We start from the raw sequence: 18,674 nt of genomic DNA, 5'->3' as shown, positions 1-18,674 counted from the left end.
CCAGAATGGTGGAAGAGACTGTAGAGAAAAAGGAAAGGAAGGGTCAAATCAGAAGACAGATCAACAGTTTTATGAGTGATTGGACATAGGAACAAAAGAGAAAATCAAAGATGAATCTAAGCTCAAACTTAGGAGGTTTTGACCATGCTAGTATGGTCATTGCAAATTAAGAGGTGGCAAAGTGTTACTCTGGAGCTCCTTTTGGGTCTGAGGGCCTGAGGATTGAGGAAATGATAAGTCAGCCCAAGTTCTCTGGAGCCCCTTTTAGTCACACTAAAACACATATTCATTCAATAATTATCTGTGAGCTGCAGGTAAGGTTATATTTTATGCCTGTGAAGACCACAAAGGTGAAAAGGCTATGCTGTCACACTTGAAGTCACTTAAAATCTAATCACAGGAATAAAGCAAGTATATTAGTAACCAGAACATGCAATGGCGTATAAGCACCTCAAGAGAGATGCAAGCAGAGTGGCATGAGAGTTAGAAATGAAAGAGAAGAGGGGAAGGCTCCACGAAGAAGGTGCCAATTGAGCTCCACCTTAAAGCTTGGGTTGAGTGTTAACTAGGAGGATGGGGGAGTGTGGTCCAGGCTGAGCACCATGAGTAGAGAAAGGTGGGACACCATAATATTGATTCAGGGGACAGTGGGTTATCCCGTTTGACCAAAAATGGGAGATGTGCGAGAAAAGACTGGAAAGATAAAGTCCGAGCATGGAGTCTGTTTTATAGGGAACTGGATGTGAAGGGGCGGTAGTTCCTCATGATTTTTAGAACAAGGAAATGGCTTGAATAATTCATGCTTGAAGATCCAGTCAGGCAAGAGAGTATGGTACAGTATGTTTTAAATTATCCACCTAGTATGGCTTACATTATCCTCTTTGGACTTGAATTCTGGCTAGAACATTTTACCATATTCTTAGTGAAATGTTAAACCACAAACCTAAAAGTAAATAGCATGTGGCAAGTGTAAATTGTTCAACCTGATTTAATGTCCTTTCATTTCAACCTTTAATTAGCATTTCTGTTAAGTCCTAAACTTTTAATCATGCGTGAAGTCAGGACACCATAAAATATGTTATTTCCATATTTTAACAAAAGAACTGACTCTGCAAGTAGCCACCTACTTGGTATAATTTTACTAAAGAGAGAAAATGAACAAAAATAATAGCACCTAAAAAATAATAATAATAGCATCTACCAAACCAGAACCTGCATTTTAACAAAATCCCCCTAGGTGATTCATATGTGTGATGGTTAATTTTATGTGTGAAGTTGACCAGGCTAAGGGATAGCTGGTAAAACATTATTACTGAGTGTCTGTGAAGGTGTTTCTGGAAGAGATTAGCATTTTAATCGGTAGACTGAGTAAAGAAGATAACCCCTAATAGTGCGGATGGGCATCATCCAATCTGTTGAGGGCCTGACTAGGACAAAAAGGTAGAGGAAGGTTGAATTCGCTCTCTGGTTGAGCTGGGACATTACCTTCTCCTGCCCTTGGTCCTGGCTCCCACGCCTTTGGACTTGGCTAAGTTATACCAGCAGCCATCCTGGTTCTCCAGCTTGCAGATGACAGATCATGGGACTTCTTGGCCTCCATAATTGCTTGAACCAATTCCTATAATATCTATTTATTCTGTTTCTCTGCAGAACCCTGACTAATACAATGTGCATATTAAAGTTGAGAAGCAGTGGATTAGAGGATATTAGACAATTCCAGGATTAAAGTGTTTTAAGGTCCTTGCATTGTCTGGGAAAAGGGTAAAACTCAAGAATTAATATTTGCCTTTGATTAGTCAAGAATACCTGTTGTAATGTATGATTCCATTTATTTGAAATTCTTGAAAATGCAAACTAATCTATAGTAACAGAAAGCAGATTGGTGGCTGCCTGGAGGTAGAGGAGAGTACTGACTATAAAGGGGCATGTGGGAACTTTTGGGAGTGATGGAAACATTCCATAAGTTGATTGTGGTGGTAGAGAAACATTTGTCAGAAGTTATCGAAATACTGGGATAGCCGTCATGTATTTTACATAAATTGTACCACAATTAAGTTGATTAAAAAAAGAATACCTGTTGTAATTTTTAGACTAATCATTAAAAGAATGAAAAAAAGAGTATATAACTCACAAACTAGTAGAGAGGAAAAAAGAAATAATAAATATTCAACCAATCAAAAAGAAGACAAGGAAAAAGGAACACAAATAAGCAATAAGAAGAAAAATAAGCAATAAGATGATGGCAGATATAAACTCAATCTACAGTCTAAACGGTAGAATGAACAGTGTACAATGAGAGGGACATTTTTGGGAAAGTTCAACGATAGACGGTTAAAATGTGTGGATTGAGCACATGCACTTATTCCCCAAACTTTACTTAATATGTTAATAAAGGATTAAAAAAAAAACCCTGCAAGATAATAAAATCCACAAGAACAGAGAATGGGGGGAAGAAACAACAGCAGTTGAGAACTGTCAATAAAATTTTGGAGAATGGAAGTAGATGGGTGAACAAATCAGAGAAAGTTAAAAGTCTGCAAGAAGAGCCGGTAAAAATCAGCTGATTCACATTAGACCACTAGAAAGGCTTAGAAGTAGGAGACTGCAGGTACTTCTGAAGAAATGTGTGTGCTGGGGGGCAGGGGGTGGTGGTGAGGGGGTGGCAGTGGCTTGGAGAGTAGGCCTGAAAGTAGGATTGGCTGAAAAACCTGTTAAAAGGGTGGTTAGATGCCATCAGATCTCCCCACTACTCCTTGGAGATTTGCCATCTCAAGAAATTGAACTAAAGAGATCTGGACTTGGAGATTCCAGGCAGTCACCAATGAAGGCAGGGACAAAGTGCCATTCTGAAAATGGCAATTAGAATGAAACTCTACATACTGAATGGTGAGACACTCCATCCCCACCTCATTTCCCTTCTCAGTGCTGATAAAGAGGAAGGGAGAAGCTGGTACAAATTGATGGGATCTGGTGGTCCAGGAGGGGCCTGAGAAAAAAATCCCACGAAAATATTTTTAGCCAGCTTATCCTTTCAAGTGGGGAATTGAAAAAAATGTTTTCTTGATATCAAAATCCTCAGTGGCCCAGCCTCTTCCTCCATCTCACATTTTAGAACACCAGGTATTGGCATGCCCTGGGAGGAGGTTAGAAATGCTGACTCTCAGGCCCCACTCCAGACCTTCCAAACCAAAATCTGCATTTTAACAAGATTCCCCCAGGTGATTTATTTATTTTTTTTAATAATTAACTTTTTTTTTAATAGATTTATTTTATTTTTTTATTTTTGGCTGCGTTGGGTCTTCGTTGCTGCACGCCAGCTTTCTCTAGTTGTGGCGAGCGGGGGCTACTCTTGTAGCGGAGCACAGGCTCTAGAGGTGCAGGCTCAGTAGTGGTGGCGCACGGGCTTAGTTGCTCCGTGGCATGTGGAATCTTCCCGGACCAGGGATTGAACCCATGTCCCCTGCATTGACAGGAGAATTCTCAATCAGTGCACCACCAGTGCATGTTTTGCATGTTAAAATTTGAGAAGCAGTGGATTAAAGGATATTAGAGAATTCCAGGATTCCTCTCTGAAAGTAAAGTCCTATTTACAAATATTTATGGAGGAACATCCCCAGTAAAAACAAAAAAATTTCAGTTTGCCACCTTTTGCCTTATATTGAAGCCTACCAGATACCAAAATACCCCCTCCCTTTGCCCCAACACACACAATTTTAAACAACTTTTTATTACCTCACTCAAAATTGAGTAGACAGTCAAGAACCAAGAGATATATAAGGAAAGTCTCACGAACGTCATAGCCCAAAACAAAGGAACAGAGTGGAAACAGTTAATGTAGAGAACCACAGAAGTTTTAACAAACAAAAATCTCAGCCTCAAAGAGTAGCATCCAAAAAAAAAAAAAAAGAGTAGCATCCATGAAATGGGACCGTGATAATATTAGAAAAGAAGGAAGGGAGGGAAGGAGGGAGAATGAAAAGACGCAGTCAAAAGATTAAAAGCTCTTGAAAATTAAAAATAAGAAAGTATGAAAGATTTTAAAAAGATACAATGGAAGATTTGGAAGGTGAAGTTGAAGTCTCCCAGAGAGTAGAGGGAAAATAGGAAAGTACAGAGAAGAGAAAAGAGAACTTGAGGATCAATTCAGGACACTCAACATCCCATCTATAGTAATTCTAGAAAGAGAAATGATAAATTTTCCCAGGAATGAAGGTCTTGAGTTTCCAGAATGAAAGACTCCACCAGTGCCCTGGTACAATGAATGCAAAAAGATCTAATCTAAGAACACTAGTGATAGAAAAAGGGAGGATCCTAAAAGCTTCTAGAGAGAAAAAAGCAGGTCACATAGAAAAGATTACGAATCAGAATGATACCAAATTAGAAGACATCAGAATAATCCCATCAAATGCTGAGAGAATGTTGTTTTCAATATTCAAGTCTATGCCTTGCCTAAGTATCAAGTGTGGGAATAGTATAAAGACATTTTCCAACTTGCAAGGTCTCATTTATCTATTCTTTCTCAGGAAGCAACTGGATGACATTTTCCACCAAATGATGGAGAAAAAAATCAAGAAAAATAGAAGTCACAGGGTCCATGAAATGGGATCCAATACAAGAAAGAAGCAAAAGGCATCCCCAGTTATGATGAAGGGAAATCCCAGGAAGAGTTGTGTGGCAGGCTTAGGGTGCAACCATTGGAGTTGGAGGACTCCAGAAACAATTGGAATGGATAATTTACCATATACATTTGACCGTATGAGAGGAGGTTTTCAGTACTGATAGAGAGTTTAGAGATGGATTTAATGATATGTATATAGATAATTAAAAATTTTAAACAGGCTATTATTAATTCCAGGAAAGACAACTCATGTGAAAAAAATATAATTTCTATATATTTCACAATATAATTTCTATAAGCCTGTGACTCATTTGCAAACATTTATATAATCATAATGAAAAACAGAATAGAGATTTAACTAAAAATTATGATAAAACTGTTTTGAGAATATGAGGTGAGTGGTAGGAGATATAAGAAAGTTAAATCCTCATTGTCTATAGTTGAAAGGTAATAGATAATGTGTAAAGTTGAAAAATCAAGAAGTAACAGTAAATGCGAGTTATTTAGAAATGAAAGATAAATACTGGAAGAAACTACAAAAGAGTTTGAAAGCGTTGCTTATGGATTAGGAGAGCAGGAATTGGGGTGAAGCAGAAATCTCTGGTTTTATTTTTAAGCCTCAGAATTATTTGAGTTTTTATTTTTTTAAATATTTATTTATTTATTTATTTATTTATTTATTTTTGGCTGTGTTGGGTCTTCGTTTCTGCATGTGGGCTTTCTCTAGTAGCAGCAAGTGGGGGCTACTCTTCGTTGCGGTGCGCAGGCTTCTCATTGCGGTGGCTTCTCTTGTTGCGGAGCACGGGCTCTAGGCGTGCGGGCTTCAGTAGTTGTGGCACATGGGCTCAGTAGTTGTGGCATGCGGGCTCAGTATTTGTGGCTCGCGGGCTCTAGAGCACAGGCTCAGTAGTTGTGGCACATGGGCTTAGTTGCTCTGCGGCATGTGGGATCTTCCCGGACCAGGGCTCAAACCCGTGTCCCCTGCATTGGCAGGTGGATTCTTAACAACTGCACCACCAGGGAAGCCCTGACTTTTAAAAACTGTGTAATTTCGTAGACGTTGATATGAAATATACTTAAAATTAAATGATATAATTTCAAAAGTAAGTGAATGGATTGAAAAGTGGCTGTAATAAATTAGCTGTCCAATTCAGTATGGCAGAAAGAGTGTGCATCATACGGAAGAGAGTTAACATAGCAGGCCTGACTGCTGTCCTTTGAAATGCCTGCTTACATGGGTGGCATCTGGGAACTTCCTGGATTTCAGGAAGGTTCTCACCACCCTCACTGATAAGAGTGGTTCACTGTGCTTAAACTATTTGTGTAAACAATATGGTTTACGCTAGACAGCTGCTTTCCTTCTGGAGTACATGCCACCAGGCAGAGGGTGCCTTTGTAACCAGCCCCCAGTAAAAACTCTGGACAGTCTCTAATGAGCTTCCCTGGTAAACAACATTTGACATGTGTTGTTACAACTCATTGTTGAGGGAATTAAGTGCATCCTGTGTGAGAGAGGACTCTTGGAAGCTTGGTCCTGGTTTCCTCCAGACTCCACCCCATGTGCCTTCCTTTTCTCTTTGCTGATTTTACTGATTTTGCTCTGTATCCTTTCTCTATAATAAATTGTAGCCATACATACAGCTGCATGCTGAATCCTGATTCTTCCTATTGAATCACTGAATTTGGGGGTGGTTTTGAGGACCCCAGACACACATTTTACTTCAAATACCCATTAAAATAATAGTGTAATTACAGGATGCATGTTTGCAAGCAATAAAACCCAATTCTAGCTGTCTCAGGAAAAAACAGAATTTATTGGAAGGGTTGAAGTGGGGCTGACAGAATTGAAAGACTGAAGGAGCAAGCTAGAAATCAAATATAATCTAGCTAGGACATTGCCACCACTGCCTATACTGTAAGTAGAAATTTAATATTTCTTCTTTTACTTACTAGTATTGGAAATACAGTTTATTGTTGCCTGTTCATCTTATATTTAGCCACCTTGCTAAACTTATTATTTCGAATAATTTGGTTGGTTCTTAAGGGTTTTCTCTATAGATAATTATATTATTTGTAAATAATAGTTTTGATCTTCCCTTTTCAAACATTCCTTCCTCCCTTCCTTCCTTCCTTCTTTCCTTCCTTCCTTCCCCCCCCACCCCCCCTTTCTCTCCTCCTTACTGACCTTCAGCACAATGTTAGATAGAAGCAATAGACATCCCTGACTTGTTACTCAGTTATAAGGAAATGCTTCTGACATTTCCCTACTAAGAATGATGTTTGCTTTCGGTGTTATGTGAGATACCCTTTAACAGATTCAGAAAGATCATTTCTATTCTCACTTTGCTAAAAGTTGTTTCATCATGATGAGTGTTGAATTTTATCAAATGCACTTTCTGCATCTATTAAGATGATAATCGGTTTTCTCCTTTACTGTTAATGTGAAGAATTGGTTCTCTAATATTAAACCATTCTTGTATCTCTGAAATTAGCCTGACTTTGTCATGATTTATTACCTCTTTTATATATCACTGCTTTGGTTTGCTAATACTTTAATATATTTGCATCTAGGTTCACAAGTGAGATTACTGTAATTTGATAGCTTTGGGAATTAAGTTTTATTAATCTCATAGTATGAATTGGAAATATTTCCTCTTTTTCAGTTTTATGGAAGAGTTTGTATATGATTGAAATGAACTGTTTCTTGGAAGGTTGGAATATTTTTTCTAGGGTTTGTTCATCTGAGTTTTGCAAAATGTTTTCTTTTGAATCTCTGCTACATCTATAGTTATGTTCCCCTTTGCATTACTAATATTTTTTTCTTCTTTTCTCTCCTCTTTACCCCCACCCCCAATCAATTTTATTAATTTTTTTACCCCAGATAGCTAGCTTTTGGCTTTGTTGATCATCCTTAGTCTTTTTTTTTTTTTTTTTTTTTTGCGGTACGCGGGCCTCTCACTGCTGTGGCCTTTCCCGTTGCAGAGCACAGGCTCCGGACACACAGCCTCAGCGGCCATGGCTCACGGGCCCAGCCACTCCGCGGCATGTAGGATTTTCCCAGACCGGGGCATGAACCCATGTCCCCTGCATTGACAGGCGGACTCTCAACCACTGTGCCACCAGGGAAGCCCCCCATTTTTTTGATTGTTGCTCTAACTATTTTAATCTGCTTCCTTCCACTTTATTCTGTTACTTTTCTAAAAGTTTGGGTGCCTAGTTTTTTAAATTTTCAGACTTTCTTCATTTCTAATATAAGCATTCAAGACTATAAGTTTACCTCGAATTACCACTGTTGTTTGTTTGTATGTTTCTCAAGTCTTGATACATAGTATTTTCATTATTGCTCAATTATAAATATCTTTACACTTCTCTTATGATTTTATCTCAGATCCAAGTGTTGTTTTGAAGTGTGTGTATGTTAAATTTTTAATTTTGAGATAATTTTAGTTTCACAAGCAGTTATAAGAAATAATACAGAAGGATTCCATGTACACTTTATCCAGTTTCCTCCAACAGTAATATCTTGCAAAACTATAGAAAATATCACATCCAGAATATTGACACTGATGAGAATTCAGCTGTTAATCTTACTGAGGATCCCTTATATGTGATGAATCATATCTGTCTTGCTGCTTTCAAGATTCTCTTTGTCCTTGGCTTTTGACAGTTTGATTCTGATATGTCTAGATATGGATCTGTTTATCTTAGAGTGTGTTGAGCTTCTTGAATGTGTAGATTCATGATTTTCACCCAATTTGGGACATTTTGGGCCAAATTTTTTTTTTGTTCCCTTCTCTCCTCTCCTTCTGGGACCTCCTTATGCACATGTTGGTACACTTCATGGTGTTTCACAGGTATCTGAAGCTCTGGCTGTGTTCATTTTTCTTTATTCTTTTTTTTCTCTCTTTTCCTCAGACTGGAGAATCTCAACTGACCTGTCTTCAAGTTTTCTGATTCTTCTTTCTGCCAGCTGGAATCTACAGCCATGCTCCTCTAGTAAAAAATTTCATTTCAGTTATTGTACTGAAGTTCTTTCTTTTTTTTTTTGGCCTCGTTGCGCGGCATGCGGGATCCCAGTTCCCCGACCAGGGATCGAACCGAGGCCACAGCAGTGAGGGCGCCAATTCCTAACTATTGGATTGCCAGGGAATTCCCCTGAAGTTCTCTTTTTATATTGGTATTTATATTGATTCTTTTTTTATAATTCTTTCTCTTTACTGATAGTCTCTATTTGGTGAGACATTCTCATACTTTCCTTTAGTTCTTTAGATATGATTTCCTTTAGTTCTTTAAACGTATTTATAATAGATGATTTAAATTCTTTGTCTGGTGAAGTCTGTCCATCTGAGCTTTCTGAGAGACAGTTTCTATTCATTGCTTCTTCCCCCCCACCTTGTGTATGTCCTGTTTTCCCCTTTCTTTGTATGTCTCATATGTTTTTTGAAAACTAGACATTTTAAATAATACAATGTGGCAACTCTGCATATCACATTCCCCTCTCTTCCCAGGGTTTATTGGGGTTGCTGTTTGTTGTTGCTGCTGCTGCTTCTGTTTTTTTTTTTTTTTTTTTTTTTTGCTTCTGTTTTTTTAGTGACTTCCCTGAACTAATTCTGTAAAGTCTGTATTCTTTGTCATGCATGGCACTGATAGTCTCTGCTTGGTTAGTTTAGTGACCAGGTAATGAATGGACAGCTATCTCATTACATGCCTTGAATTAATGTCTCCTGGCCTTTGCCAGGTGTGTGTGTGTGCGCGCACATGCGTGTGGTGTTAGGGTATATCTTCAAGACTCCAACACACTGTGGACAACTCTGCTTTAGTCTTTACTTCCTGCTTGTGCAGAGCCTAAAGGTCTCCCAGCAGTGAGTGAGATTAGGGTCTTCTCAGACCTTTCCTGGGCATGCACACGGCCCAGCACATACATGTGGTCTTCTAGATATCCAAGAATATGTTGGAACTTTTCAAAGGCTCCTATAGATACCTTATTCCAAAGTTTTTCCTTTTAAGCTTTTTGTCAGCTTCTTCCTTGCCCCACACAATTGTTATCGCCTAAGTCACCTGTGATGTTAAACAATTGCCCCTGGTTATTTTCAATAAATGCTCCAGGGAAAAGGGTATTCACAGTGAATGAGCTCTGAGTCAGTTCAAATAAACACAAACCCTGAGAGTGGTGGTTTACAGGGAACTGCCAGACAGGTCAAATAATGACAGTTATTTGGGGATGGAGCCTTTGAAAAGCTCCAAGCCTATTTTGACCTCTCCAGTGACTGCTAGGCTGCTAGTCTTCATGGCTGCCATGTCTGCAGGGCTGTTGGTTTCCAAGGCCACCATGGAAGTAGAGAGAAGACGTGAATAGGGCAAATTAAAATGCTACAAAGTTCTTTGTTTACTGAGATTCAGCCATTTTTTGTAATAAATACTCTTCAGACTGTTCTGAGCCTTTGGTTAATTTTCAGAGTTCGGACAATGTTGATTTTGGCAACTTTGCCAGTGCTTTCATTGCTTTTATAAGGAGCAGTTTTCTAAGGTCCTTGCTCTGCCATTTTGGAAGGGTCTCCTATCATTTTGACATTGATACAGTCAAAATAAAAACAATTCCAGCACCACAAGGATCTCTTATGTTGTCCTTTTATAGCCACATCTGTTTCCTTCCTGTAGCCCTCTTAAGTCCTGGCAACCACTAATCTGTTCTCTGTTTTATAATTTTGATATCTCTAGAATGTTATATAATTGGAATCATATAGTATATAACCTTTTAGATTGGTTTTTTTCACTAAATATAATTCTTTGGAGATTCATCCAGATTGTTGCCTTTATGAATAATTTGTTCCATATTATTGCTAAGTAATAATCCATGATATGAGTATACCACCGTTTGTTTAACCATTTACCCATTAAAGGACATCTGAGCTATTTCCAGTTTGAGGCTTTTATGGATAAAGCTGCTCTGAACATTCACGTACACGTTATTATGTGAACATAAGATTCTCTCTGAGTTAGAAGCCCAGGAGTGCAATTGCTGAGTCATATGGTAATTGCATGTTCAGTGTTTTTATTTTTTAATTAATTTATTTATTTTTGGCTGTGTTGGGTCTTTGTTGCTGCGCGCGGACTTTTCTCTAGTTGCAGTGAGTGGGGGCTACTCTTCGTTGAGGTACACGGGCTTCTCATTGCGGTGGCTTCTCTTGTTGCAGAGCACAGGCTCTAGGCACGCAGGCTTCAGTAGTTGTGGCTCGCGGGCTCTAGAGCGCAGGCTCTGTAGTTGTGGCGTGCGGGCTTACTTGCACCGCGGCATGTGGGATCTTCCCGGACCAGGGATTCAACCTGTGTCCCCTGCATCAGCAGGCAGATTCTTAACCACTTTGCCGCCAGGGAAGTCCTTTCAGTGTTTTTAGTAAACTACCAATCTAGAAGACATAAAAAATGGAAAAATACTCCATGATCATGGATTGGAAGAATTAATATTGTTAAAATGTGTACACTGCCCAAAGCAATCTACAGATTCAATGCAGTCTCTATCAAAATTCCAATGGTATTTTTCACAGAAGTAGAACAAATGATCCTAAAATCTGTATGGAACCACATAAGAAGCCCAAATAACCAAAGCAATCTTGAGAAAGAAGAACAAACTGGAGTAATTATGCTTCCTGTTTTCAAACTATATTAATCAAAAGCTGATTTCAAAGCTATAGTAATCAAAAAAGTACAGTATTGGCATAAAAACAGACACATGGATCAATGGAACAGAATAGAGAGCCCAGAAATAAACAATGCATATATGACTAATTAACTTATGACAGAGAGCCAAGAATATACAATGAGGAAAGGACAGTCTCTTCAGTAAATGTCCAGTTGGGAAAACTGGACATCCACCTGCAAAAGAACAAAACTGGACCACTATCTTATACCATACACAAAAATTAACTCAAAATGGATTAAAGACTTGAAACTCTAAAACTCCTGGAAGAAAACATAGGCAGTAAGCTCCTTGACATCAATCTTGGCAATGATTTTTTGGATTTGACACCAAAAGCAAAAGCAAAGGTAAATGAATAAAGTGAAAAGCTTCTGCACAACAAAGGAAACCATCAACAAAATGAAAAGGCAAACTACTGAATGGGAGAAAATATTTGCAAAGCATAGATCTGACAAGGGGTTAATATCCAAAATATATAAACAACTCATACAACTCAATAGCAAAAGACAAAACAATCCAGTTTTTAAATGGGCAAAGGATCTGAATGGATATTTTTCCAAAGAAGACATACAAGAAGCCAACAGGTACATGAAAAGGTGCTCAACATCACTATCATTAGGGAACTACAAATCAAAAGCACAATGAAATATCACTTCACACCTGTTAGAATGGTTATTATCAAAAAGACAAGAAGTAACTAGTATTGGTGAGGACATGGAGAAAAGGGAACCCTGCTGCACTGTTCATGGGAATGTAAATTGGTACAGCCATTATTGAAAACAGTATGGACGTTCCTCAAAAAATTAAAAATAGAACGACCAAATGATCCAGTAGTTCCACCTCTGGGTATTTATCCAAAGGAAATGAAATTACTAACTTGAAAAGATATTTGCATCCTTATGTTCATTGCAGAATTATTTGCAGTAGCCAAGACGTGGAAACAACCTAAGTGTCCATTGACTGGTGAATGGATAAAGAAGATGTGCTGTATAAGTCAGCTGTATATTTATGAATATTATTCAGCCATAAAAAAAGAAGGAAACCCTGCCATTTGGGACAACATGGATGAACCTCGAGGGCATTATAGTAAGTGAAATAAGACAGAAAGACAAATATTGTATGATATCAATTATATGTGGAATCTCAAACAAACAAACTCACAGATACAGAGAATAGATCAATGGTTGCCAGAGGTGGGGGTTGGGGTAGGCAGAATGGGTTAAGGGGGTCAAAAGGTACAAACTTCCAGTTATAAATAAGTCCTGGGACTATAATGTACAGCATGAGGACTACAGTTAATAATACTGTATTGTATATTTGGAAGTTGCTAAGAGAGTAGAACTTAAAAGTTCTCACCATAAGAAAAAAAAATTTTGTAACTGTATCGTGATGGATGTTGACTGGACTTATTTGGTGATCATTTTGCAGTATATACAGGTATCGAATCATTATATTGTACACCTGAAACTAATATAATGTTATATGTCAATTATATCTCAATTTTTTTAAAAAAAGCGTTTTCCTTGTGTTAACAGGACTAAGCCAGTGGCACATAGTTATCCATGAAATCAGGTAGAAGGTACAGGCAAGCAGTGACTGGTATGTGGATAAGTCTTCCTGAACAATATAAGAAACTTAGAACTCTCTTACTCCAAGTACCTGGCCTTCTGGTTACATAATATAATTTTCTAGTATTTTAGAACTGTTCTTTTGAATTTAATTTTTGTGGCTAAGTAATAAATTCATAAGGTTCAAAAGCGAGAAATATAAAATGGTATATAGCAAAAAGTCCCATCGCATATTTGTCCCGCATCCGTTCAGTTCTCTCTCATAGGAAATTGCTGTTCTTAGTTTATGTAACCTTCCAGAATTTTATTATGCACAAACACAAAGTAACATAGATTTTTCGTACTTTACCTCTCCTTTTTAATAAAAAAGGTAACGTGCTGCATTAACTGCTCAGCGTCTTACTCTTTTTCACTTAGTATATCTTGGAGACCTTTCTATATCAGTGCATTGAGATCTAATCAGTGCATTGAGATTATTATTTTTTTAAATAGCTATCCATATTTCATCATATGGATTACTATAATTTAGTTACCAGTCCCATACAGATGAAATTTGGGTTGTTTCAAGCCCTGTTATTGCAAGCAATTCTGGAAAGAATAACTGTATACACATATTGTTTCATACATATGGAAGTATGTCTGTGGGATAAATCACCCAAAGTAGAATTCCTGTGTCAAAGACTATCACATGTGGAAGCGTGATAGCTCTCCGTAAGGACTGTGCCAGTTATGCTCATATAAGCCATGTGTGAGAGTGCCTGCTTTCCCACAGCTTCATCAGTGGAATGTGTTGGCAGACTTTCAGAGTTCTTGCCAATCTGATAGGTGAAAAAAATGATATTTTGATGTAGTTTTAACTTGAATTTCTATTATTATGAGAGTCTGAGCATTCTTTCATATGTTTAAAGCCATTACCCTGGGAACTGACAAGAGTAAGAATGCATTTATATATACATTTGTTAAAACTGGTGGAACTGTGCAGTTTAAATCTGTGCATTTCACTGTATGTAAATTATACTTCTAGTATCATTTTTCAAAAAGATTTTTATTTCTCTATTTAATGACTTTGTCAAAAATAATTTGACCGATATACGTGGGTCTATTTCTTGACTCTATTCTATAACATTGATCTATTTGTTCTTTTGCCAGTGTCACACTGTCTTGATTTTCTTTGCTTTATAATAAGCTTTGAAGGCATGTAGAATAATTCCTCCAAATTTACTGCTTTCCTTTTCTAAGGTCATTTTGAGTATTCTATGTCCTTTGCAGTTCCACATAAATTTTAGAATCAGCTTATCAATTTCCATAATAAAGCTTGCTGGAGATTTTCATTGGAATTGCATTGAGTATATCAATCTGGGGGGAGTAGCTTAACAGTATGAGTATTATAGTCCATTAATAGAATATTTTTTCCATGAATGCATGTCTTTAATTTCACTCAGAAATGTTTTATAGATTTCAGTGCAAGGGTTTTGTGCATTTTTATTAAATTACCCTAAAGTATTTTCTGTCTTTTAATGATCATATAGATGATCTTTTGCTGGCTATTCTTGTTTTTCCATACCTATTTTAGGATGAAATTGGTTTAAAAAAGAAAGATTCTTTTTTTAAAGATTTTTTTGATGTGGACCATTTTTTAAGTCTTTATTGAATTAGTTACAATATTGCTTCTGTTTTATGTTTCGGTTTTTTTTGGCTGGGAGGCATGTTTGATCTTAACTCCACGACCAGGGCTCCAACCTGCACCCCCTGCATTGGAAGGTCCAGTGTTAACCACTGGACCGCCAGGGAAGTCCCAAGAAAGATATATTTTTTAAAAGAAGTCATTTCATATTTTTAAAGGGAAAATTGAAACCGCTTTGATATTGTCTTACTATTCAACAATAGGTCTTCTTTTTGCTTGAGTCTTTTGTGTGCTTCAATAATGTTTTAGGCTCCCCCGCCCCCCCACCCCAACCCATGCTAGGTCTTACACATTTCTGGTTAAGGTAATTCCTGAGTATTTTATATTTTTGTTGCTGTAATGAATGGGACCTTTCCTTTCAGTGTATCTTCTGATTATTGCTTGCATATGCAAAAATTACTTATGTTCATATATTAATTTTTTATATTTTACTGTACTGGATTTTATTATTGTTTGTAGTAGTTTTCAGTTGATTATCTTGCATTTTGCATGTGTATAGTCACATTATGCAAATAGTAATAACTTTACCCCCTCCTTTCCAGTTTCTATACTTCTGAATTTTTTTTAGTCTTCACCAATTGTGTTGGTAGTATCTCTAGTATAATGTTAATAACAGTCAGGGTAATAGACAGTCTTTTCCTGATTCCATTGAAAATGCTCCTACTGTTTCCTCATTAAGCATCATATTCATTTTGGGGATAAAATTAATATATTTTACAATGTTAAAGAAGAATCTATTCCTCCTTTTTAGAGGGTTTTTGTTTTAATTTATTTATTTTTGTCTTCATTGGGTCTTCACTTATGTGCACGGGCTTTCTCTAGTTGTGGCGAGCAGGGGCTACTCTTCGTTGCGGTGCACAGACTTTTCATTGAGGTGGCTTCTCCTGTTGCGGAGCATGGGCTCTAGGCACACGGGTTCAGTAGTTGTGGCGCACAGGCTTAGCTGCTCCACGGCATGTGGGATCTTCCTGGACCAGGGCTTGAAACTGTGTCCCCTGCATTGGCAGGCAGATTCTTAACCACTGCGCCACCAGGGAAGTCCTTTAGAGGGTTTTTATTTTATTTTTAAAATTTATTTTATTTATTTATTTATTTTTTTAGTTTTGGCTGCATTGGGTCTTCGTTGCTGCACGCAGGCGTTCTCTAGCTACAGTGAGAGGGGGTTACTCTTCCTCGCGGTGCATGGGCTTCTCATTGCGGTGGCTTCTCTTCTTGCGGAGCACGGGCTCTAGGTGCACAGGCTACAGTAGTTGTGGCTCGAGGGTTCTAGAGCGCAGGCTCAGTAGTTGTGACGCACGGGTTTCGTTGCTCCATGGTATGTGGGATCTTCCCAGACCAGGGATTGAACCCATGTCCCCTACATTGGCAGGCGGATTCTTAACCACTGTGCCACCAGGAAAGCCCCTTTAGAGGGTTTTTAAATCAAGGATGTTTGTTGAACTTTATCAAAGCTTTCTTAATATCTGTGAAAGTTATATCCTTATATTGAACTATCTTTGTATTTTTAAAATAATCTTACTCGATCATAATGTGTTGTCTTTAATGTATTCCTGGTTTTTGTTTGCTATATTTTACTTAGTGTACTTAGGCAGTATTTTGTACCCTTGTATGATCCCCTTCCCTTGAAGAAGGTAGGCAGGTCCTATGAAATATAATAGGGTATATCACTCCCGTGATTATATTATGTGGCAAAGGTGAAGGGATTTTGCTGATATAATTAGGTCCCTAATCTGTTGACTTTGAGTTAATGAAAGGGAGATTACTTTGGATGAGCCTTACCTGATCAAGTAAACCCTTTAAAAGAGAGTTTAGGGCCTTCTCTGAACTCAGAGAAGCTATCCTGCTGGCTTTGAAGATGTCAACTGTCCTGAGTTTACAGCCACAAAGAAATGAATTCTGCAAACAACCATGTGAGCTTGAAAAAGGACGTGAGCTTGAAAAAGGATGTGAGCCCCGGATGAGAGTGCAGCCTAGCTGACACCTTGATTGTTACCCTGTGAGACTCTGAAAAGAGGGCCCAACTAAGCTGTGTTCAGACTCCTTAATCCATGGGAACTGTGAGATAATAAATGTATATTGTTTTAAGCTGCTGTATTTGTGGTAATTTATCACACAGCAATAGACAACTAATAGTATTTTTGCATCAATACCCAGAAGTGAGATTGGTCTGTAATTTCCTTCTTTCCTTGTCATATTTTGGTACTAATGTGATACCTGCCTTGTAGAAATAACTTGGAAGTTTTCTTCATTTTCAATCCCTTGACATAGTTTAAAAAACATTTGGGAAATAAGCATTGGACGGTTGTCTGTTTCTTAAAGGCCTGGTAGAACTTCCTTGTGAGACCTGGGACTGATTTTTTTGGTAGGGGTATTCTTTAAAAACTATCGCATTTTGATTTTCTTCTTATTTGGGAGTTTGTTTTTTTTGTTTGTTGTTTTGGGTTTTTTTTGCGGTACATGGGCCTCTCACTGTGGTGGCCTCTCCCGTTGCGGAGCACAGGCTCCGGACGCGCAGGCCCAGCGGCCATGGCTCAGGGGCGCAGCCGCTCCGCGGCATGTGGGATCTTCCCGGACCGGGGCACAAACCTGTGTCCCCTGCATCGGCAGGCGGATTCTCAACCACTGCGCCACCAGGGAAGCCCTGGGAGTTTGTTTTGATAAATTATATAATTCCTCAAAAGTGATGTACTTCATACAGGTTTTCAAAATTGCTTGCATAGGGTTAAACAAAGTATTTTTATTTTATTTATTTATGTTTGTTCACACAGCTTGTGGGATCTTAGTTCCCCGACCAGGGATTGATTGAACCTGGGCCCTCGGCAGTGAAATCACGGAGTCCTAACAACTGGACGGCCAGGGAATTCACAGCAAAGTAATTTTTAAATGATTCTGTAAACTATTTTTGTTTCTATGGTTATTTCTTATTTTTGTGTATTTGTGCTTTCTTCCATCTTTTCTTCATTAGTTTAAGTTAGGATTTTTTTCTTCCCCACACCTTTTCCATTTATTTATTGGTTCTTTCCTTCTTGTTTTCTAACTTATTAATTTCTGCTTTTACTTTTTTTTTCCATATTCCATCTCCTGTTTTCTTGCCATCTCTTCCTTGACTTCTTGCATTTCTGCTATGAAGCCTTTCTTCATTGAGGTAGTTGCTTGTTTTGTTCTGTTTATAGTTAACTTGTGGTTAGATTTTTAATCTGTTTCTTGTCTGGTTCTTCATCTCTTAACTTTTGGTGTTCCTTCCCACCTTTTGTCTTATAGTATCTTTGTAATGATGATGTGCCACTTCCTTTTTTATTACTCTTTACTCAATGAGTTGGATTTTTCTGACCCAGCCATTTGTAAGAGGTTCCTTCAGTGATTGTATTACATGGGCATTTTCCAAGATCTGCCACCTCTGGGTCATTTCTCTATTCTCCCTTTATCTTTCTTGTACTTCCATCCACATAGCTTCTGACCAGTTGCCTTCTGCCTGGTGATTTCCAGCTCTCTCAACTCTTGTGGTGTGTAAAGGATGTAGGTTGCTCACTTCAGGGTGAGCCCTTTACCCACAGGAAATGTAGTTTTACTAATATTTTCTGAGATCTGTCACCTCTGGCCTCTTTCTGTTCACTTAATCCCTGTGGTATCTACTTGATCCCTATGCGGCGTCTGTGATGCTTTTGGCAGCACTTAATGCATTTTTAAGTATACAGATGATACCTGTCACTCAGTTTTCCTGAAAATAGAGTTAACTGGTTTTTAATCCCCCATATTTCTTGCAGTTTTTGCAAGACAAAACTTTAAGAAGAGAAATTGTTCTCACCAACCCCTTTTTACCACAAGCCTTGACCTTTTATTAACTATACATATTAGATATTTTCATTATCACTTGACAAAATGTTTGTTCAGATTTGCCTACATTTCTACTGTTTTTTTTTTTTTTAGCCTTCCTTTCTTTCTTGCATCTCAAACCTTCTGACTGGTATCTTTTTCCCTCTATCTGAATTGTATCCTTTAGAAATTCTCAAAGAAGGCTAGTTGGTTTTTGTTTATCTGAAAATATCTTTAGTTCATAATTTTTCTTGAAAGATAATTTTCTGGTTGTAAGTTTAGGTTGATAGCTAT

At 37.9% G+C, this 18,674-nt stretch overlaps 1 protein-coding gene across 4 annotated transcripts in view; it reads left to right on the top strand.

Annotated features, from left to right (window-relative positions):
• The window catches only part of LOC117200620 (translation initiation factor IF-2-like), a 41,594-nt gene that overhangs the window by 4,908 nt on the left and 18,012 nt on the right, over positions 1 to 18,674 (top strand). Inside the window, exon 2 of one of the 4 annotated variants that reach the window (XM_033424160.2) lies at positions 4,524 to 9,170. The exons of the other annotated variants lie outside the window; for them this stretch is intronic. The gene's annotated coding sequence lies outside the window, so the exon portion shown is untranslated. Of the gene's footprint in view, positions 1 to 4,523; positions 9,171 to 18,674 lie in introns of those variants that run through there. 4 annotated transcript variants of the gene reach the window in all.

Source organism: Orcinus orca, chromosome 10, assembly GCF_937001465.1.
Source record: "Orcinus orca chromosome 10, mOrcOrc1.1, whole genome shotgun sequence".
Classification (NCBI taxonomy): Eukaryota; Metazoa; Chordata; class Mammalia; order Artiodactyla; family Delphinidae; genus Orcinus; species Orcinus orca.
The sequence above is the reverse complement of the archived record's forward strand: the minus strand, read 5'-3'. Positions and strand labels throughout refer to the sequence as shown.